This window comes from Macaca mulatta, chromosome 3 (assembly GCF_049350105.2).
Source record: "Macaca mulatta isolate MMU2019108-1 chromosome 3, T2T-MMU8v2.0, whole genome shotgun sequence".
NCBI classification, from domain to species: Eukaryota; Metazoa; Chordata; class Mammalia; order Primates; family Cercopithecidae; genus Macaca; species Macaca mulatta.
The window spans coordinates 153,651,411-153,673,087 of NC_133408.1; the positions used below are offsets into that span (position 1 = coordinate 153,651,411).

Below are 21,677 nucleotides of genomic sequence, written 5' to 3' on the forward strand. Positions count from 1 at the left end.
AGTGGCTATGACCCTGCGCGGCGACTACAGGGACAGAATTTGGCTTTCCTTCTCTTTCCAATATGCAGCGTTTCGTTTAAAGGCTGCCTTGATCCAGTGGGCTGACCAGTGACTTGTGCAAAAGAAAACTATTCGATCGCTGTTTGCCCTTTCAGCGTTTTCCTCGGCTGCGGAAACCCGGTTTTCCTATTATTATACTTCAACTTTTTTTGGAGTCTGCTAGCACAGAGCGCTAAACCCCGGCCAGTTCCAGCAGCAGCCGAGGCGAACAAAGCCTGCAGTGTTCGGGGCCATGCTGGGGCGGGAGTGGTGGACGAGTTCAAGGAATTGCAAATAAATATATTTTATGACCACCCATCAACAAACTACGTGCCACCGTGGCGGCCCCTGGTAGCCGGGCCGTGTCTGCAGTGTAGCCAGAGGCAGGGGCTGAAAAGGAGGCGGCCGAAGAGGCGAAGCGAGCTGCGAGCCCCGGGCCTGAACTTTCACCTCTCGAACCCGGGCCCAGCCCATTGGCTGCAGCCGAGGGGTCCACCGAGGGCAGCGGCTCCTGTCAGGACCTGTTTTCCCAACTCCCTGAACAGCTTCCCCGCGGGATGGGTTGGTGGCCCGGGGCATGGCAGCAGGCGAGGAGGAGATAGTGGGGGCGAAGTTGAGCGGCGGCACTGGGGAGCTGCGGGCTCAGTCTCACTGAGAATGAGGCCCCGGAAAGGTACGCGCCCACTCTATAAATATATGCACCTCCGACTGAGATGTCGTTTCGCACCTCTTGGTCATCTGTACTCGCCAGAAAGGAAAGTTAGAGGCTGCGAATTTCACCAAAACGTTTCTTTGTGTACAGAGAAGTGAAAGGCTCACTAAACTCGTTCCTGTCCAAGTGTAGAGACCCGAACCCTCCTTCTCCTCGTTGGGAACTTGATCTTCCAAGTGGCCCAAGCTCTTTTACAATAAACCTTTCCCGCTCACTTACTCGGTACACCTGGAGAGAAAGGGAAGTCAGTGGGGTCGATGTACGCGGGGAAGGAAGAAGAAAGAGAAGTGAGAAGCTGTCCACGTTTTGATTGTTCTGTTCCCTTCATTTACAACCCCCCTGGAAAGATACATCCCCAGCTTTCCAAGGATTTCCACGTCGTTTACTCTTCTCTCTTCCAAAATAGTTTCAAGTTAATTCAGAATCCGTTTTTATTGAGGTTTCCTAGTGAAGCATAAACGCAGATTACTTAACATAAAATTATCCCCACCTTTCAAAAGGGCGAGGTAGGGCCATTTGGGGCTGGCGTTTTCTAATGATAATGACTGCTCCTCCTCCTCTCTCTGCTCCCACTTTTAAAAGATTCGGATTATTTGTCCACTGTTCAGCTTGCATTTCAGAAAAAGACGATTTAAAAAACAGTGAGAACACAGTCTGTAGGCACAGCACTTGAGGACTGCCGGAGTTGAAAAGCTCAAGGAAAGAACCGCAATTCAAAGCCCAACTCTACCTCGTTCCTCTTCCTCCTGGCAGGGGCCGTCTTCCTAGGGCCAGCCCCATGGCTTATTGACTTAATTGGTTCCACTAAAAAAACCCTGACGGTGTGTTTACCGACTTGGGTGCCAGGGCTGCTTCCTCCCTAGGAGAGCCGCGGGTTCTGAAGGAAAGGGTTGGTGCCAAGTGTGTGTGTGAGCTCGCGTCTGCCCTTTAGAGAAAGGGCGCGCTGCTCTTTGAGGAAAGGAAAGATTCAAAGGCACAAGTTCGTGAGGTTCGCCCGTCTCCCCAACCACCACCGCTCCCTCTTCTGCCACCGGAGAGGTTCAAGTTAGCCGTTCTTTCCCCAGGGAGGAGGGCCGGGAAGCAGCCGGGGGCCAGGCTCTGTTCACCACGGCCTATTGGCCGCAGCTATTTGGAAGAAAGTTTCAGCGCCTCTCGGAACGCCACGCTTTGCGACTGACTTGCGAGCAAAGCAGCGGGCTCAGGCTGCGGCGCGCGGAGAAGGCGGTCCGCGAAGGGTCGCGCGGCCCCCGGGCAGGGGAGGGACCGGCGGAAGACGGCGGGGAGGGAGCGCCGACCCCTCTCTGGGCTGGGCTGGGGCTCCGGAGGAAGCCCCTCGCCCCGATTCCGGTCGCGCGTCCCCTCCGGGGCCCGCCCTGTCCTCCCTCGGCCTTTCCCCTGTCACCCACCCTGGGTCCCGCGCGGGCCGGCCAGCCGCGTCACACCCGGCGAATAGGAGCCGGGACCCAGGGCTGGAGGCTGGGCCCGCGCATCCCCTCGCGGGCGCCTCGGCTTTGAAGTGCACGCGGAGCAGGCTCTGGCCGTTTCTTCTTTCCTTTCCGGTTACTTTTGCTCCCTCAGTCCCTCAGCCACTGATAGGACCCTTCCCGAAAACCTCGGCCTCTCTAAGTCCCACTTCCGCGGCCCCTTCCTTCCAAGCTGCGCCCCGGTGACCTGGGCTGCGCGACCACGAGGAAGCCCGAGAACTCCTTGGCCCAAGTGAGACAGGAACCAGGGCAACAATGAAGAGAAAGACACTCGGCCTCTCTCCGCCCCAGGCCGCAGAGGCGCACACCATGAAAAGAAAGGCCAATCAGCGCTTTAACGCACGCTCGGGTCTCCCTTTCCGACTATCATGTACTTTAACTCCCTGCCACCGAGGGCTTTGGATCCCTTCGAGGCTTTCTGCACTTCAAGTGGAATCCCCTGTTTCATTTGCCAGCAGCTCCGTCTGCTGAGAGGACGTACTTTGGGGACTGCCAAGAAGCAGCAGACACAACTCGGTTTTGCCAATACAGCATACGGTTTTGTTCTCGCCTCCCTCCCCACCCCCTTCCCTGACTCGCCGTCTGGGGCGAGCGGGAGAAGGCGGAGCAGGAGGTGGGGAGAGAGTGGGGGTGGGGGAAGAGCTGGCACAGCACAAACAAGTTCTCCAGCGGGTTGTTTACATAGCAGGTGGACCTGACGTCAGCCAGGACGCTCCGCTGCAAATCCGAACAATATTCTGCTCCGCGTTTCCCCCTCCTTAAAGAAGTTAGGGAACGGGGGGAGATAAGTGGACGGGGGGAGAAAGGCATCCTAACCAGCTGGTTCCAAACCTCTTTTTTGTATCAACGACAGTAACAACGCAAAGTAAAACAAAACAAACAAGTGGCCCGGCAGTACTTCAGAATCCTCTGCGGCATCCTGTCCCCCACCCGGCCCCTCCGAAGAGAGGCAGCCCTGTGCGCAGTGTGTGTACAGTTCGCATTGCCAACAACACGCGCGCGCGGCCGGGTGCGCGCGCCTGCCAGCGCACACTCACACACATAGACACATAGACACACAGACACACACACACACACACACACACACAGATCCGGGTGGGGGGAGCGGCTGCGCGAGACAGCGCGAGCCTCCGAGAAAGCGCGAGACACACCGGCGCGTGCAGCTCCGCGGCCGCCGCTTCGCCCCAGCTCTAGCCCCGCGCGACCCGTAGCCCGCCCCGGTTATTTATGCGGCGGCCGCGTCCGCCGCCTGCGGTTTCCTCGCTCCCCCCTCCCCGGGCGCGCCCCCCACTCGCGGCAGCAGCTGCCCGGACTCGCGCGTGGGTGTGTTGTTTGGGGGCTTCTGCCTTGCCGCCGCGGTGCCACCTCCTGGGACGCTGCCCACGGCGTCCCCGGTCGCGGTAAGTTTCTTGGCCCTCACTCTGGCGCGCTGCACCTCCGCACCCCACCCTGTCCCAGCCACCTCCACGCCGGGCCGGGCTGCGACTTTACTCTGCTCCGCGCTCCTCCCGTGGTGGCGAGAAAGTTTCGCCCCAAAGGCAGCGCCCTGCTTGCCGGGGCGAGTGTGACATGTGTCAAATTTGGGCTCGGCGTTGGGGTCGCATTCCGGACCCAGCATCACCACTTGTTGTTCTTTTTAATTTTGCTTTGTGATAGGGGAAAAGGGGGTGGAGAGGGGAGACTTGCTGTTGGCTCACGGATGATTTTTAGTTTGGAATATGCAAAATGTTGCTTCGTCCGGAGAGACCGCGGCTGGAGGAGAATGTGTGTCGAAACACCAGATGTGTGTTTGTTTACTTTCTTCTTTTTAATTGTTTGTTGTCTTTTCCCCTTCTTCCCCGCACCCTCCCCCACCCAACCTCGGGAAGAGAAACAACAGTAAAAACATCTGGCGGTTAGAAGCTCACACTTTATTGATCCCAATGCTGACCTTTATTTACTCAGTTGGGCAAGTGCACGCTTCTCGCGTCTAAGTTGGGCACTTCAGCGTGTATCTCAGAAGTACTTCTCCGGGAAGGAGAGAGACGGAAAGGGGACACTCCTGTTTCTGGAGTCAAGAAACTCCTGGGCCCTTCTGACGCTTCGGGATAACCATGCATGGGGATAACTGCTGCCCCTGATCGCGCTCCTTTCCCTGTCCACGCGTTAGCACGACCCGCTTCCCCCGGGGTCTGGCCTGGTTTTACTTTTATTTTGCTTTGGAGAGGTCTCCTGGCTGTTTGTGGGTGGGTTTGGGGTGAAATCGCACCTCGCGGCACTTCGGGGAGGGGACGTGGGAGGAGCGCAGACACCTTTCGGAGATAGGGAGGGTTTTTCACTTGGCTGTTACCTGGAAGTCCACAGTGGCCCTGGCGGGCAGGCGGGCACAGCGCGGGACCGAACGCCCTTCGCGCTCGCGGCGGCGCACGTGCGGCGGCGGCGGCGGCGGCGGCGGCGCGGGCGGGACCCACTGGGTGGCCGCGCGCGCCGCCAGCGCGTTTTTCGCGCGCCTCTGCCCACCAGCGAGGCCGCAACACGCCCTGACACCCGACCTCAGTGCGGACCCTCACTTGCTGTGGGTGTTGGGGCCTCTCTAGAGCAGGGAGGAAAAGTTATCCTCACTATTCTCAGACTCTGGAATCTCTTAGGTAAGTCTCTTAAGGCACCTGGCGCGTGGGGTGACGCTTTGATTAGGAAGAACGTGAGGGGAAGGACGGGTGCAAGTCTGGGGATTGGAAAGTGGAGCCAGTGCGCGTTTTGCATAGGGATGAGTCAAGAGAAGTCGACCTGGCCATCGCTTGGGAGGCTGCGCAGAATCCGGAATCCCCAAAGACCTAGACCCATCTGTGTATTTGTTTATTCAGCTTTTTAACCAACAGATTTAAACCACTTAATGGACAGCTGCTATCTGTAAGGCTCATGTTCTCCCATCTACCATCCCCTTCCCCCCGCCACACACACACACCTTTTTTTTTTTTGTTTCCCATTACATGTTAAAATCCAGTAAGTTTCTTGATCTTGAGGATTATTCCTGAAGTACTCTTCGCTCCCTGGTGGGCAGGCTTTGGCCATGCAAGGTGCGCTAGGTGGCCTGGGTGAGCTCTCAGAGGAGGATGGAGGGGGAAAGGGTACGAAGGACCTGTGGGAGTGTGTAAAGTGTGTGCATATGTAGTCATCATAGATCAGGAGTGCTTAAAGAGTTACCTCCCAACATGTCCAAAGTCTACTTGGAAGAATACTTAAGTAGTAGCAGGTAAGCCCAAGGGAGAAAGTGACGTCCTGTTGTCAAGCAGCTGAAGTGGACGTTTTCCAACTGGAAGTATTGGGAGAGATTTACTTTTAGAAAACAAAAGTTTGCCTGTAAGGCACATCTTTGCAGGCTCTTCTAACTTAAATAGTTTGTTTAGGCAGCAGCGGAGGCAAGAGGGGTATGTTTAATAGCAAGTCTGTGTTAGAGGTCAAAACTGAAGTAAAGATGAGCTTTCAGTTATTTTTGTCTTCAAGTTTGCATTGTGGCATACCTTGGGAAATGTTTTATGTTGTCAAGGGGCCTGTTTATCTTTTCTGTCACTATGAGTTATGGATCAGTACATTTCCAGTGTACTGGATTTTTTAAATGTAGTGTTTGTTTGATGTTGTTAAACACAATTAATTTACAATTTTGATTTATTTTTATCTATATTAAAAGAGTGGGTGTAAAATTATACACACTGTGATCATTAGGGTCATACAATTTCGTATCAGTTTTAGAGCTTTTTTAACTTACAAATTTGATTTATTTGTATCTATATTAAAAGAGTGGGTACAAAATTATATACACTGTGATCATTAGGGCCAGTTTAATATCAGCTTTAGAGCTTTTTAAAGGCCTCTTTTCTCTTGCCTGCTTAACTTCTTTCCTTCCTTCTTTCCTTTTATTTTTATTGCCTAACTAGACTCATATTCAGTCGTCTGTCCAGTTAAATACTTCCTGAGGATACACGCCATTCCACTGTTATCTAAAATTAAGTGAAATAAATGTTTAATTGTGATTAAATTACTAAGTTTGAAAGAGGAGACTAGAAACCTGATGAAACATCCCTGTAGGTGAGAGAGGACACTCAATTTAAAAAGATCATCTAAAAGTTCACTTTTAAGTATAAAAAAGAATGTGAGGATTTTTAAGGGAATAATTTTTAATTCAATTTAAATATATACTTTATACTTAGGTTGTTAAAATGTTACCAATATACTTCAGTGTATATTAGAATAAATACAGCAATCAAAGGAAACAGACGTATGTTAATTGTGAACTATTTATAATGTTCAGAATTGCCTGACTCATATTTTGGGATATTGTTTTTATATAATTTATACTTGGGGTGGAAATAGGCCTTTAATTACATTATGATATGAAGAGATTTATGAAATGGTTGTGCCTGAATAAGCTGTACTTGGAGTTTCATTTCTTTGCATTTCTTATATTGCAGTGGTTTTGCTTAAAAAAAAAATAAGATAAACTTTCGTGATTTTCTAGAAACCTAAAATAGGGAGGAGATAGTTATATGTGGCACAACATAACAGTAGAAAAAAGGTGAACATTATATGTACATGTAATCTGTAATGACAAGTTATATTTCCTTTGTACAAGCAAAATTTCAAACACACAAAACAAGTCTCTTTGCATAGCTATTAGAATTATACTTTATGAAAAGTATATTTAAGTATGTGAAAATAACTGCATGGTTTGATTGAGATTCGTAGAGCATGTAACAGTATAGTGAATATAGTCAGAGAAATTATTTACCATTTTTATTTTAACAGAAGACGTGAAGGATATAAAACTTAATTACATAAAAGGGATTTTATGTGTGACTTTTTTGGATTTCTATCTGGGTCTGCCTCATCGCCCTTGTTTGTTTTTGTGTCATGTTAAATCAGTTATTAGTTGTAATACTGATAGAATGATGAACATCATGTATTTTCTGCCTCTCTGAATTAAATTGGAAAGAGACCATTGACTTGTAAGAAGAGAATGAGATTAAGCACACAGGTCACTAAGAAGTTTTCTCAACATGATTGCTAATAGACAAAATTGTAAGTCAGTTTAATTCAGAAATAGTATCAATTATATTACAGTTGCTGAATATTAATTATTGGCACATTCAAGCTATTTTTTCTTGAACTTTGTGATGAATGGTAGTTGTCTTATTCATAAATGAATGGACCCAAAATGTTCTATTCTAACCGGTGCCAAAATTCATGCTACTTTTTGATAAAAGAAAGCCTATATCTTAAAATAGGCCTAATGAGATTTTAATATTAGCACTGACTTCAAAAGCAACTTTATTTATGTAGCTCTTAATTCATAGGGTTCTAATAAATCCAACCCAGAAAGATTCCTCTTTATATTCTTAAAGATTCTGTAAAGGTAATCCCTGTGCTTGAAACTTTAAAAAAAAACAAAAACATGTTCCAGTGCTCATGGTCTGCAAATGATCTTATGCCTAATTCAAATTTTAAATGTTGCAGTTTAGTTTTGTTCCTTCCTTAGGTGGAATAAACATTTTCTTAGGTCCAGCTATGTATCTCTTAGTATACTTGAACTAAAGTCCTAACAATTCTATAGTCTTTATTAAATAAAATAATTTACGTTCTTGGAACATTCTTTTTTTTTTTCATGAGTCTTAGGTCATTTTCATTGCTTTCTTATGGAGTTATTCTAGACTTTTAGCTTCCTCATTTGATTTTCAGAACTTCAAAGTGGGCCCTGTAACATTTTTAACATCTTGACTGAGCATAGTTAGAAGGGTTGTCTAAAAATGCCATCACTTTTTTTTTTTAGCCCAGCTTTGGTTATGTGAAAATTTATTATTATTGAATAACAGAAATACTCATATTGTAGGATACTCTTCCTTATAGAATATTGTTTTCTTGAAGATATTATTGCCTGTAAAATAAATGAGTGCTTCCACTTGCTTACTTCCAAGTATTTTTTAATATACCATTTTGCTCTGCTGTGTGTATTTATCCATTCCCTGCCCTAAACTTCCCAGACGAAACAAACAAGACAAAAAAGTGCCTAGCTGTGGTGAAATGTGAAGAAATAGTATGACCTAAGGAAGAGGTTAGTAGTAGAATATTGAGAAGCTGGAGAGAGTTTTTAGAGAAGATTTAGATTTCTTAAGTTGCAACACTTTTAGTATTAAAATTATAAAGTAAATTTATGGGTGTACAGTGATATATTTTCAGTAGTAATATTCATGAAAGCTAGTTTTTCTTTAAACAGTTGCCTTGGTCATTTGCTGTTTCCTCAAATGTAGTATTAAGTATTGGCCTTATTGTTTTTAGGAGTATAATCTCAATTTTATAATTGGAGTGATTAGGAATTTTTATTTATCTATACAGATATTTGCCTACTAGGCTACTTAACAGTATATCTGTGCTCTAAAAGTACACTGACATCACCTCAATTTCATCTTTAATACAACATTATATTTTAATGATTTACAGCTGGATTCACTTTTACTATTTCATTTTGTAATTGTGAACTTTGTTTAGTCTCTCTAAATTGACTTGTATTTTTGTTCATTCTTCCAGTTTGTCAAGTACAATTTGAATGGTTAAATTTACTCAATTTAACTAAATTTGTCTAAACTTTTTTAAAAAATACATTTTCCCCGTAAAGCATCTATGGGGTTTAGGTTCAACCTTTTGCATTTTTTGATTATTGAAATACACATTCTTGGACCTGTACTCAAATACTGCTTGAATTTAGCTTTTGGGTTGGTTGTACCCTTCTCTCTTTCTACTATCTGTCAACTATATCTAGAACATACCTTCCCATTATATTGATAAGTATAATATGTTATACAGAACTGATATTTTCATTATTTTTTCTGCTGTGGCAAGTTATTTTCGTTAGCAAGAGTGAATATAATTTGAATGTTGAAAAGCACATTGCTGTGAAGAAAATGAATTCCCAGTGGTTTAAGAGATTGCAGCATTTTTTTAGTTTATTAATATTCTGCAATTTCCTTTAATTTCCTTCATGAAAGACTTAAAATATACGTTGTGTTGTTAATGTTGGTTTAAAATTTATTTAAGTTTTTAGTGTATCCTCTTAAAGATTTTTCTAACAGAAGTCTAAAAGATTATACCATTAGAATGTCTGAAGGTGTTTTTTTTTTTTAGCAGGTTAAGGAAATTAACTTTGAATTCCCCAAAGAAAGGATGCTGCGCTAGAAATATCTTAAAAATTTTCTGGTATTTAATTTTATGTTTATTTGATGGCATTCTCTGTGAAAGTTTTCTTTATTATTTTAGCTTTTTATCATTTTAGTACACACACCCAACGATAGCCATCATTTTGCAACTTTTCCTCAACCTTAAAAAAAAAAAAAAAAACTTTCTTAAAATGTATTTTAGGGGTAGGAAAAAATCAGTGGTAGACATATTTTGGAGAAAGCACTTATAAAATTTCTCACTGGCAGATAGTGAGGAAAAACTTACAGTACACTAATCCAAATATCTTAACATCTTAACATATGTAGACTGTCATAAAATCATCTAATTTTTTTTTTTTAAAAAGATCCCCAACATCTTTAAGAACCATTCCTCACTATTACCTCACCCAAATTTATGTTCCAGGATTTGGTTGATCTATGTCTGTATGCCTGTAGCTAACTCTTCACTTCCTTTTTGTTTTCAATTTTTTTCCTTATGGAATCTACCTTTAGTTTAACTAAATGGCAACAAAAAATGATCTTCTTCTATATATACAGTTTGTACAGCCACTGCTACCAATCTGGTCAGATACACCATCATCTCCTACTTGAACTGCTGCAATAACTACGTAGTTGATCCTGCTTCTTCTCCCTCCAGGCACCACAGTTTATTCTCCACACAGCAGAGCGATCTTTTGAAAATATAGCTGTGTTCCTCTCGTATAAGCCTTCCAAAAGCTTCTTATGTCTCTCAGAATAAAAGAGATGTTACATAAGGTATTGTTGTTTTTTCTCTTATTTGGCCTGCTGTGTACATACAAACCTCCTTGATATTCCTAAAAGCAAGATAAGCTGACTCCTACTCCAGAGCTTTTCTCTGGAATGATCTATCCTCCTGTATCTTCACTAACTTCAGGAGGTCTCTGCTCAAACGTAGCCTTGTTAGAGAAGCCTTCTCTAACTGCCCAGTATAAAGTAACAAATCCTCATGGATCACTCTATTTACCTTTAGCATATTTTATTTTTCTTCATAGTACTATCATTAACTGACGTTTGGAAAACATGTTTATTTAACATCTTTTCCCCCAATGACATGTAGGTTCCATGGAGCCAGGGATTTTGTTTGGCCTTGATTTAACTCAATACTTAGAATAGTGCCTGGTACTTGGGAAGAGCCCCGTAAGTAAATGTCGAAGGAGGCCAAAGAAGTTACTTCCATCTATATCATTGCATAACTTGCTTTGAAATTACTTTTTATTTTTTATCCTACACCCATTTTATATCATATCACATTGGGAAACACTGTTTGTTATTGGCAAAGTCATGGCTCTCATCTCAGGTGAGTATACTTCAAGTTCCGCTTTCTGTATCCTCTTTTTAAATTCTTGATCTGAGAAGCAACATTATGCTTAAATTTTGAAAGTTGTGAGTGGATATTTGTGATTTTGGACAACAAACTTTTAGTAGTTCAGTGCTCTAATATAATAATATTTACCAAAAGTTAAACTGATGGATTTGATCATAAAATTCATCATTATACCTTAATATGAATAGAATTAAGTGTATGTAAATATTTCTAATGGGTACACTATGAATACAGTAAGGACAAGCCAAGTATTTCTGTTATTTTCTGTGGGGAAAGATGGAGGGAAATGGGTCAAATCAAGATCTCTTCTGGGATTTATAACCACATTTAGATAGCTTTACTTCTTTGCATTGGAAAACATACTGTAAGTTTACAAATTCTGTTTTCTTTCTTTCTTTCTTTCAGTATATATCCTTAAACAGACCAGATTAAAGATTTATGATTTGATGAAAACTCCAAGTCTTTAAAGTTAAAATCCCACTCTTTAGCTTGCTCAAATTGCTTTTGGATACGAAGGCATGAATAAGTGATACAGCCCTCCATATAACACCACACTAATACACAAATATTTTCTTAGAAGCATAATGCCCTACAGATCTCCCTCTCACATACTTTTTCATATTTAAAATTGCACTAACTTGCTCAGAAATTTTATTCTAAATGTCTTGAGAATATGAAAAGGAGTCTATAATCTTTTCTGTTGATAATGAAGGAGGATGTCTCTCTTACCCTGCTTCCTTTCTTCCTTTCATTTTTCTCCTTCCTTTTTTCCTTCCACAGACTGAAAATAATTCTGATATACCACTAGTGATATGTGGCCCTTGGGAAACTTAAGCTAGACAATGTGGGTTTTATACATAATTACACCTCTTTTCCTCTTTTAAAAAATTATTTTTACTTTTTTCTTTTGAGACAGAGTCTCACTCTATTGACCAGGCTGGAGTGCAATGGAGGGATCATAGCTCATGGTAGCCTTGCCCTCCTGGGCTCAAGTGATCCTCCCACCTCAGCCTCTGCAGTAACTGGGACCACAAGCACACCATCAAGCCTCACTGAATTTTTAAAATTTTATAAAGATGGGATCTCGCTATGTTGTCCAGGTTGGTGTAAAACAAAACAAAACAAAACACTATTAACTCACACCTTCCGCTCCCATTCCCCTGCCCCTTAAATGCCCAGTGTCCTCCACGTTGCGACCTGGCTATTTCAAATCTCACTGCACTCTCCTTTCCTTGTTCCAAGTAGGAAATTGTACATTAAAGGACATATATGATAATAATAATGCATATTAAGACTGAGAATGAAGATGAATAGTTCTGAAAAGTATCTAGTTATTATCCCACATCGTTAAATAGCCAGCATGGTTTACTACAAAGAGTAATCCATGTTGAGTGCCGAGAGACTTGCATTCTGGTACTATACCTGTCTATAACTATTGGGTGATATTGGATGAGTCATTTTCTCTAAAAGATACTACAGTAGCTTTCAAATTACTTCCAATTAAAACATTTTAAGAAATGCATGGAATCAAATCTAAAGCTATTCATATAACATGTTTTCTTTGTGCTACCCCATGAACATACACTGAAGAATGAGAGAAGCTATTTCCTAAAATAAAAACTATTTAAACAAAGAAAAATTACCACAGTCACTTTGCTAGTGAAGCTCAAAGGGCTGAGTTAAATTTTTAAAGGGTTGTTTTTTTTTTTTCCAGCTGTCTTATCCTAATAGGTATCTTAAGATCATTCCCCTCCTTCCCAGTCAGAAATGGACCCTCCCCTTATTTAGACAGAATGGTAAGACAGTGAGAGAAGGTAGAGTGCATGTGGAGTTGATCACATTAGGATTAAGAAACATAAATAACCACCTGGCATTCTTTTCTCTGAAGCTTATTACCATCCATAAATACTAATTTATTCACAATGTTGTGTTGGTCCTATGCTCATTTATATATGTAGCTGTTGGTGGCACCAATCGAGAAATCAAGTGGGGAGTGGATAAGCTTTTTGATAAACTTTGCCTTTTTAAAATTAGAGCTCTCCTTTTTAATGGACTTCACATGCACAGACATACATATTTATAACCCACAAAGAATATTGGCCACCACATTGTCCAGTCTATGCCTTGTGCTACATTAGAAGGAAACACAACTCCAACTATAGGAGTGCAGCATATCTTTGCTGTAGTTTGGCTTAATGGGAATGGCGCAGGGGTTTTATACAGTGTACCACATAAGAAGTTTTGACCTAAATCTCTTGAGACATCTTTCTTCTTCCCTTTGGGTCTGACAAAACATATATTTAGAGCTTCATCTAGGTTGTTTTTTTCCCTGCTTTGCTGTCCCAGTCCCCATCACGTGACATATACATCATGCGACATATACATACCTCTTGAATTGTGCGAAGGCTACGTTCCTTGTCACTATCAGCTCACTGTGCAGATTCAGCACAACCAAGGAAAGCTGGGGATGATAATTATGGTAGTTTTTAGCAGTGATGTAAGCTTTCAGATACTCATACATTTCAATGCATTTTACGTTATTAAATGTTATAGAGAATGTTTACTCTTATAACTAAAAATGAAATTAACTCAACAGTCTGACTTTGTTATCCGAAATAAAATGGTTTTAAAACTTTATTGTCTTGATCAGTTTATAATATTTCTTTACTTCCAAAAAAGTATGCCTTTGAGTTGCCCTTTTATCCCTTCTAACTTTGCTTCCTTGTAATTTTCAGTAATGTCAAGACATCCCTAATCCTACATGTCTGATGTTCAAAATATTCTACACACAGTAAAAAGGCAGTGCAATTTGTTATTTATAATTGGTATTAGATTTTACATCTTTTCTCTTTGATATCTTCCTAATTGTGTCCTGAAAACATCTCATTCCCATTGGGCTGAAATAATGCCGAATTCTAAAATACGAATAAGTATATGCACATACTTATTCATATTATATTAAAGGAACATCATTATTATAAGGTTTGTTTTTATTTTAAAAACGACTCATTTTCTGGCGATATAAGAGCAAAGTTTAAGTGCAGCTGCACAATACTCTAGAATATGGTAATAAAATACAGAATATATAAGTAATACAAAAGTTTAATGTTTATCTTCTTATTCCTAGAATTACATTTCTTATGGGAGACTATTTTAAACATAGAATGTGATGAGTAGTCTTATGTTTACATGTTAACTATTCATGAAACAGTGGAAATGCTAATTATTATAAAAAGCAAGTTGTTTATACATTTGACATTTCATTTTAAAATAATACTTTGATTACTATATTGTAGAAATGATGCTGATAATTTTCTCTCAAAATATTTACTTTTATTATGGTTTATTAATTACACAAGCCATATTTTAATTACTCATCTTTATAATTGTTTTAAGCTCTTTCATCATTTTTTAATTAAAGATTGTTTCCATATGGTAAAATTCACCCCCTTTTTGTATACAGTTCTTTATATTTTGACAAACATATAGTTGTATAATCACTACCGCAACTGAGATACAGAATAGTTGCATAATCCTTCAGATTTCTTCGTAGGGATTTTATTCAACCCTTCCTCCCACCATCTAGTCCCTGGTAACTGCTAATCTGTTTTATGTCTCTATAGTTTCGTCTTTTCAAGTCTGTTATATAAACAGAGTCATAGGGTAGGTAGCTTTTGGAGTCAGGCATCTGTCACTTAGCATAATGCATTTGAGATTCATTTATATTGTTGTGTATATCATTTTTGCCCTTGCAAGTATATAGTTGCTTTTTCCTTAAGAGCTTAGAATCTTCCTCTTGTTTTCATTCAAGTAAGTTTTTATATAGCCTTAAGTTACATTTTGGCTTATTAGCTGTTGCTTGGCTTATAAACAAAATGAGAGATTTTACTGGTTAATAATTTCTAAAAATTTAATCTTGAGATCTTCACCATAGTTCTCCACCTTCCCTTCCCACTTGCACCCAGCCTCTCTTTTGCTCTCATACTTGCTTTCCTTGTTCCCACAGGTGTTTGTTTTTCAGGTCATTTGCACTCCTTGTCCACTGATTGACTGATTGACATAAGACCCAGTCAGATTGCTAGTTCTTATAGAAGAAGCTCATTGTTAACTGTTTAATAATGTTCTTTCACTTATTCATTCATTTAATCATTGTGCATTGATCAATTTCTGTTAATGGCAAAACAAATTATTGAAGAATCCTAGAGTTGAAAGGAAACTTTGAGATCGTGAAATTATTTTCTAATCTTCCTCCCAAGTCAGATGAGAGGTAGAGATAGAAGTCTAGGAATCTTTGTCCAGGAGTCTTTGTCAAATTGCCTATGAGACATAGAGCATGAAAAGTGGGGATAACAAGAGAGATAAATAAAATATATAGACAGGCTGCCAAGAACAAATTGTTAGTTTGAAAATGCTAAGCTGAAATGTAACAGAAACCAGGGAGGCAATAAGCCTAGATAAATTGGCCAGGGGTTTGTTTTTTAGGGACAGTTGTGAACAGTGTAAAGACATATGAACATGAAGGAGGGAATACTCATTACCTTATCTCTGGCTGATGACTTTCAAAAACATAGGTAGTGGCATCACATTTCCTCATTTACAATTATATTACAAAGCTGTGGTAATCAAAACAGTATGGTACTGGCCTAAAATCAGACACATAGACCAGTGGAACAAAATAGAGAGCCTGGAAATAAATCCAAATACATATGGTCAACTAATTTTTTAATTTTTTCAAAGGACACAAAGAAGACACAATGGGGAAAGTATAATCTATTCAATAAATGGTGCTGGGAAAAGTGGATTTCTGCATGCAGAAGAATGAAATTGGACCCTTATCTTACACCAGATACAAAAGTCAACTCAAAATGGATAAAAGATCTACATATAGGACTAGAAATTATAAAACTCCTAGAAGAGAACATAGGAGAAAGACTGTTGGCCTTGGCAGTGATTTTTTTTGGATGTCACACCAAAAGCTCAGGCTACAAAAATGAAAATAAATAAATGGGACAACTAAAAAGTTGCACAGCAAAGGCATCAGTTAACAAAGTGAAATGGCAGTCTACAGACTGGGAAAAATATTTGCAAATTTTATCTCTGGTAAAAGGTTAATATCCAAAATTTTAAAAGAACTCATATAACTAGGCCGGGCACAGTGGTTCATGCCTGTAATCCCTGCACTTTGGGAGGCCGAGGCAGGTGGAATGCTTGATCCCAGGAGTTCAAGACCAGCCTGGGCAACATGGTGAAACCGTGTCTCTACAAAAACTACAAAAATTAGCTGGGCATGGTGGCATGTGTTTGTGATCCCAGCTACTTAGGAGGCTGGGGTAGGAGGATCGCTTAAGCCCAGGAGGTTGAGGCTGCAGTGAACTGTGATTAGCCCACTGCACTCCACCATGGGCGACAGAGCATGACTCTGTCTCAACAAACAAACAAACAAAAAACCAGAAAAAAACCACTCATACAACTCAGCAGTAGAGAAACAATCAGATTTTAAAATAACAAAGACCTGAATAGACATTTATCCAAAGAAGACAAAGAAATGGCCAACAGGTATATGAAACGGTGCCCAACATTATAAATCATTAGCGCAATGCAAATCAGAACCACTGTGAGATATCTCACACCTGTTAGGATGGCTACTATCAAAAAGTCATAAGATAACAAATGTTGTGCTCGTGTATAGAAAAGGCACCTCTCGTCTGCTTTAGTGTGAATGTAGATTGGTATTCTCATTATGGAAAACAATATGGAGGTTTCTAAGAAAATTAAAAATAGAACTACTGTATGACCCACCAATCCCTCTTATAGGCATATACCCAAAGGAAGTGAAATCATCACCCCATGAAGATACCTGCACTCATATGCTCATTGCCGTATTATTCACGGGAGCCAAGATATGGAAATAAGTGTTCATCAACAAATGAATGGATAAAGAAACTGTGGTGTATTTCGTTTTTCCTTGGTTTCTGTGGAACATTGGTTCCAGGACCTCCCTTGGACACCAGAATCCAAGGATGCTCAAGTCTCTGATATAAAATGGTGTAGTGTTTGTGGGAATGGGGCTTGAGGAGGAAATGGGGAGATGTAGGTCAGAGGGTACAAAGTCACAGATATGTAGGATGAATAAGTCTAAAGATCTAATATACAACATGAGGGTTTTGGGTAATAAAATTGGGATTCATTTAACTGAGAAGATTTTAGCTAGGGCTGCCAGCAAATCAAAATGGATGACTACTTGAGATAATATGTTAATTTGCTTCACTATAGTAATCTTTCTACTATGTATATTCCATAATATCATGTTGTATACTTTAAAAATGCACAATAAAATTTATTTTAAAAAACCTGCCATGAGCAAAGAACTTGTTTTTGTAATGTCTAATATTTGAAAAAATTTAATTGATACAAAGTTCTTCCTTACAGTGAATTGGACTCAATTAGCCATTATTTTTAGCTCTGTGCTTTATATTTACACAGGATGTTTACATAGACAACTTTTTAGACATCTGAAAAATTTTCATTTCCTCAAAATTTGTTCTTATGCTGAATAAGTCGTTTCTTCGGTTATTCTTTATGTATTAATATTCATATTTGCTAAAAATCCATATTTGCTGAAGTTTTCCTTTAAAATGTTGTGTCCAGAACTAAACACCATACTATAAGTGTGGCCTAATACAGAAATATTAAAACTTCATCTCAATTTTTCTCTAACAGATGTGTTACATTGTTAATGAAACAAACTTATTTTTTAATAAATTGCAATTAATATACTATCTGAATAATTTGTTCTTAAAGTAAGATTGTATCTCCATTAAATTTTTGTTTTATAAGTTCAGTTATCCAGCATGTAAAGATTTTGAAGAAATTCTAATTCTTTTATTTATGTTAGCAATTGTGTCATCCATAATTGTGATTAATACATTTTATAGTTTTGCTCAATTATTTTAAGAATATTGAGCAGAACGTGGTTAAGAATAGAGCCTTTTTCATTTCTAGTGGGGGTGTACTCCTTCACTTGTGTTAATCCTTTGGATGTGATTGTTTAGCTACTGATATATATTTGAAATTTTAATGGCTAACATTTATTGAGCAGTTAGTTTAGGCACTTTTCTAAGCACTTTATGTGTATAAATTCATTTAATCCTCATAATCTCTTTATACAAATGTTGTTACCCCCATTTTATGAATGGCAAGACTGAGTCACAGATTGTCAACTGTGAAAGGTCTGAGATTTACTCTATTTGCAAACAAGCAAATTAACCAGCCCATGTTTTGTTGATGCTCAGGAAACAAGACTCCTGAGTCAGAGACAGGACTTTATTACTAATAGTATAGCAAGCAGCATGAGTTTCATGTTTGTTTTTGTGCCCTTGTCCCCAGGTCCCACAGGAGCTCTGTAGAGTCTCGGGTTGATGTTTCACCTTCAACAAGTTGTGTCACAAATGAGGAACCCCATGTTTAGGAGGCCCAGTCTTCTATGATGGACTATAAGCAAATTTACTCTTTCAGAGGGTATTCTAAGGCTGTTTCCTAGGCAAAAGATAGTCCAGAACAAAAACTGCCAGTGCTTCTGCTAACGAGACATGCAGAAACAGGACAGACCCATGGAAATTTGCCTCTCACTCCAGTCATTAAGAAATTTGTCCGAAATTACACAAATAGTAAGTTGATTTACTCCAAGTTGGCCATGACAGTCTTTCTCCATACTTTTCTTGGTCCAGATATTGTGCAGCTAAGACATTTCTCTAATCTACTTATCTAGTAACAGTGTCAGAAAAGGAAACAAGGTTTGGCATGGATTATTTTTAACAAGTCTATGGCAGGTTTTTAGAAAATTTTTAAGTGCTCACAAACCATCTGTTTAATAACCTGCTCTAGAATTTTGTTGGGGAATAGTGTCATGTTCACTGATCTTCATTTTCTAGAATCCTTTTACCTTAAAAAAATGAGAACATTTGCCCTCCTTATGTATTATGTCTGTTTTCCTCTTGTTTGTAACTCTTCCAAGGTTATCAACTGTGGTTCTGTGATAATATTTACAAGCCTTGAAGCTGTAATCTATTGGTTGTGTATACCTGGACTTACTTAAAGTGACTCATTGTCCTCTTAATTGTTGAGCTTTAATTTCTGATTTTTCTTATTAATCTTATTTGATTTTCCATTTCAGCTTCAACATTTTGCATGTGTGTGTGTCTAGAAGGCAAAAAACATGCAGGATTCAAGTTCTGTTTCATCTCAGTTATCTCGTGATAATCATGGTCACCAAACAGTAGATCATCCCTTAGTTAATAATTTTTCCATACCTAAATAAGATCTTGAAGTGTCCTTAATTTTTTTGTCTATTGCATCTCATTTTGAGCATTTATTAAATCTTTGAACCATGTTTTTATACTATTTCTTGCCATGGATGTCACTTCTAAGGTTGAAGAATCCTTGTATAACTCTTGGTTTCTTTGGATATTTTCTAATTTTTTCTTTGGTACTGTTTTCTGAGTTTGAAGGGTCATTATTTTACTTTAATAATTTATAATTTCAATAGATGAGATGTCCCAAACCCTTACTGATTTTAGAATTTTATGCTGAGCCATCATATATGACAGGGGTTCACAAAATTTTTTCTGTAAAGGTCTCTATAGTAAATGATATAGGCTTTTTGGACCATTGGTCTCTATTGCAACACTTTCTCACTGCCATGACACTATAAAAGCGGTTATGAACAATACCTAAATGAATGACTGTGCCTGTGTTCCAGAAATGTTTATTTATGGACACTTAAATTTCATATAATTTTCATATTTAATGAAATATTCTTCTCTTGATTTCTATTCAACCATTTAAACATACAAAAAAAAAATCCCATTCTTACCTCACTATTCATTCAATATCAGGCAGTGGGCTAGCTCTAACCCATGGACTGTGTTCTGCTACACACACACACACACACACACACACACACACCCCAATGGTTATCATATAAATATAGACATATCTTTTAAATCTCTGTCTCTGAAATCCATGCCACATTTCATCCACGTGCTTGGAATTATGGGCTTAACGTTAACATGGACTTCCAAAAATTCTTTCACAAGCTCTTCCTTGAAATAGTTCTTCCCTTTTCAATGCAATTAATTCTAAAGTAGTAGGTCTCAGAGAGAAGAAATTATCAGTAAGTAAATAAGTTGTTCAATGCTTGACTTTGGTATCATTAGTATTACAATATAAATTTGGATAATAAAGTACAATGACCAGCTGAATCTTCAGAGATCTACATAGTGAACCACAAATAACAAGTACATAATTTTACCAGAGGTCATGGCTGAACAAAAATGTCAGAAATGTCTCCAGACAGGTAATAGAGTCATGAAGCTTCAGAAACAGCATTGGCAACATTAAGTAAGAGACAAAGCTTTGTCACAATCCAGAGGTTTTTATGTGTTCTTTGTTAAGTCAGGACATGGGTAGCCCATAGGCCCAGGGTACAATTAGATGAGTGAAGTATCTGGCTGGAATGGGACATTGGAAAGCTGATTACACCAGGGCTCTCAAGCAGCCAGATATTGAGGTTTGCTTCTGTGTCTTTGGGTAAAAAGGATCTCCTACTATATTTATTTACAGTGGCTCTTTAGGTTTTAGAAAATGTATTCTGGTATTTATTTTTACTTTTTTAAGATAAACCAACCTTGCCTAGTCTGTGTAGGGGAATGTTCCTGTTCTTATTTTTGAAGTAAACCTTGTAGATTACACAATTTCAGCTGGGGGAAATGGGGGAGATGAACGAAAAGACTAAAAATGAGGATTGGAAAGTTCTTTCCTTTATATTCTTTCTTCCTTGCTATGGGCAAATCCACAATACTAGCTAATGAATTGTTTAACTTTTTTCTTCAGTATATGTATCTCTTTTTGACAGGCGATTTGATTTAGAGGTAACATTTGTTTCCTTTTATATATGAAAGACTTGGGAATTGAACAAAATCATTTCTTTTTTTCCCTTTGGGATTGTTGTCTTTTTTATTACCATTTTTCAACATCTTAAATAAGGAATTTGTGATTTTTGACTTCCAACTAACCCATAATAGCCATTCCTTCAATCTCCCCCTTTGAATTCGTTTTGAATTTTCTTTGATTAAATTCTCTTATGTGAACTCTATTCTTACCATTTTAAGGCTCAGAAGACATTCTTCTATACTATAATACTGAATTTCTTTGTGAAGTAATTTAGTTCAGAATTACATGATTTCTGTATTTCTGAGTGTTTAAGATTTTTGGTTCATAGGTCTAGGTGGTTGCCATTGTGCTGAACGAAAGTCCTTTTTATGATGGTGCACTTGTTGCTTTACCAAAATTATGGGCAGCATGGCTTTCAGAAGAGAAGTATTTTTAAATAAAGCACTTATTTAAAAATACAGCCTAGGATCTCTTTTAGAATTAAGACAACAAGCAGTGAAATATTTATGAGTCAGGGCTTGGCTGTATGAGAAAATACAGGCAAGGCTGTGGTTTCATTACATTACTTACAGTTACTGTGTGACCTAAAAAATGAGAAGTGCAAAAAGACCTAATGCAGTCAGGTATGGGGCCGCTGAGATATGCATGGCTAATTATCTATTATGGTCTTCCTCAGAGTGAAGTTCTCTTTTTTTAGAAAATGTTAATAGAGGATGAGGAAATACAACTAGAGGTAAAATACTGTTGATAGCATAGGTAATGAAAATTTAAGAAAAATGTAATTGAAAAACTATTGATAGGTACATTTTATAGTCTTTATTTGCTTAAAGAGCTCTATTGTTGTTTCTCTTTTTCAGTCATGTTTTCCAACAAGAACACTTAATCATTTTAAGTAGTTATTAATTTACATTTCAATATGTGGTAGTAAAAGTTAAAGTAAA

The 21,677-nt window shown here is 39.4% G+C and overlaps 1 protein-coding gene across 30 annotated transcripts in view; it reads left to right on the forward strand.

The window, feature by feature from the left end:
• Positions 1-3,216: 3,216 nt before the first annotated feature.
• FOXP2 (forkhead box P2) overlaps positions 3,217-21,677 on the forward strand; it is a 591,074-nt gene continuing 572,613 nt past the window's right edge. For 11 of the 30 annotated variants that reach the window (XM_077994497.1, XM_077994503.1, XM_077994472.1 and 8 more), the window contains exon 1: positions 4,598-4,862. The gene's annotated coding sequence lies outside the window, so the exon portion shown is untranslated. Of the gene's footprint in view, positions 3,636-4,597; positions 4,863-21,677 lie in introns of those variants that run through there. The other 19 variants (XM_077994469.1, XM_077994474.1, XM_077994477.1 and 16 more) reach the window with 5 other exon arrangements.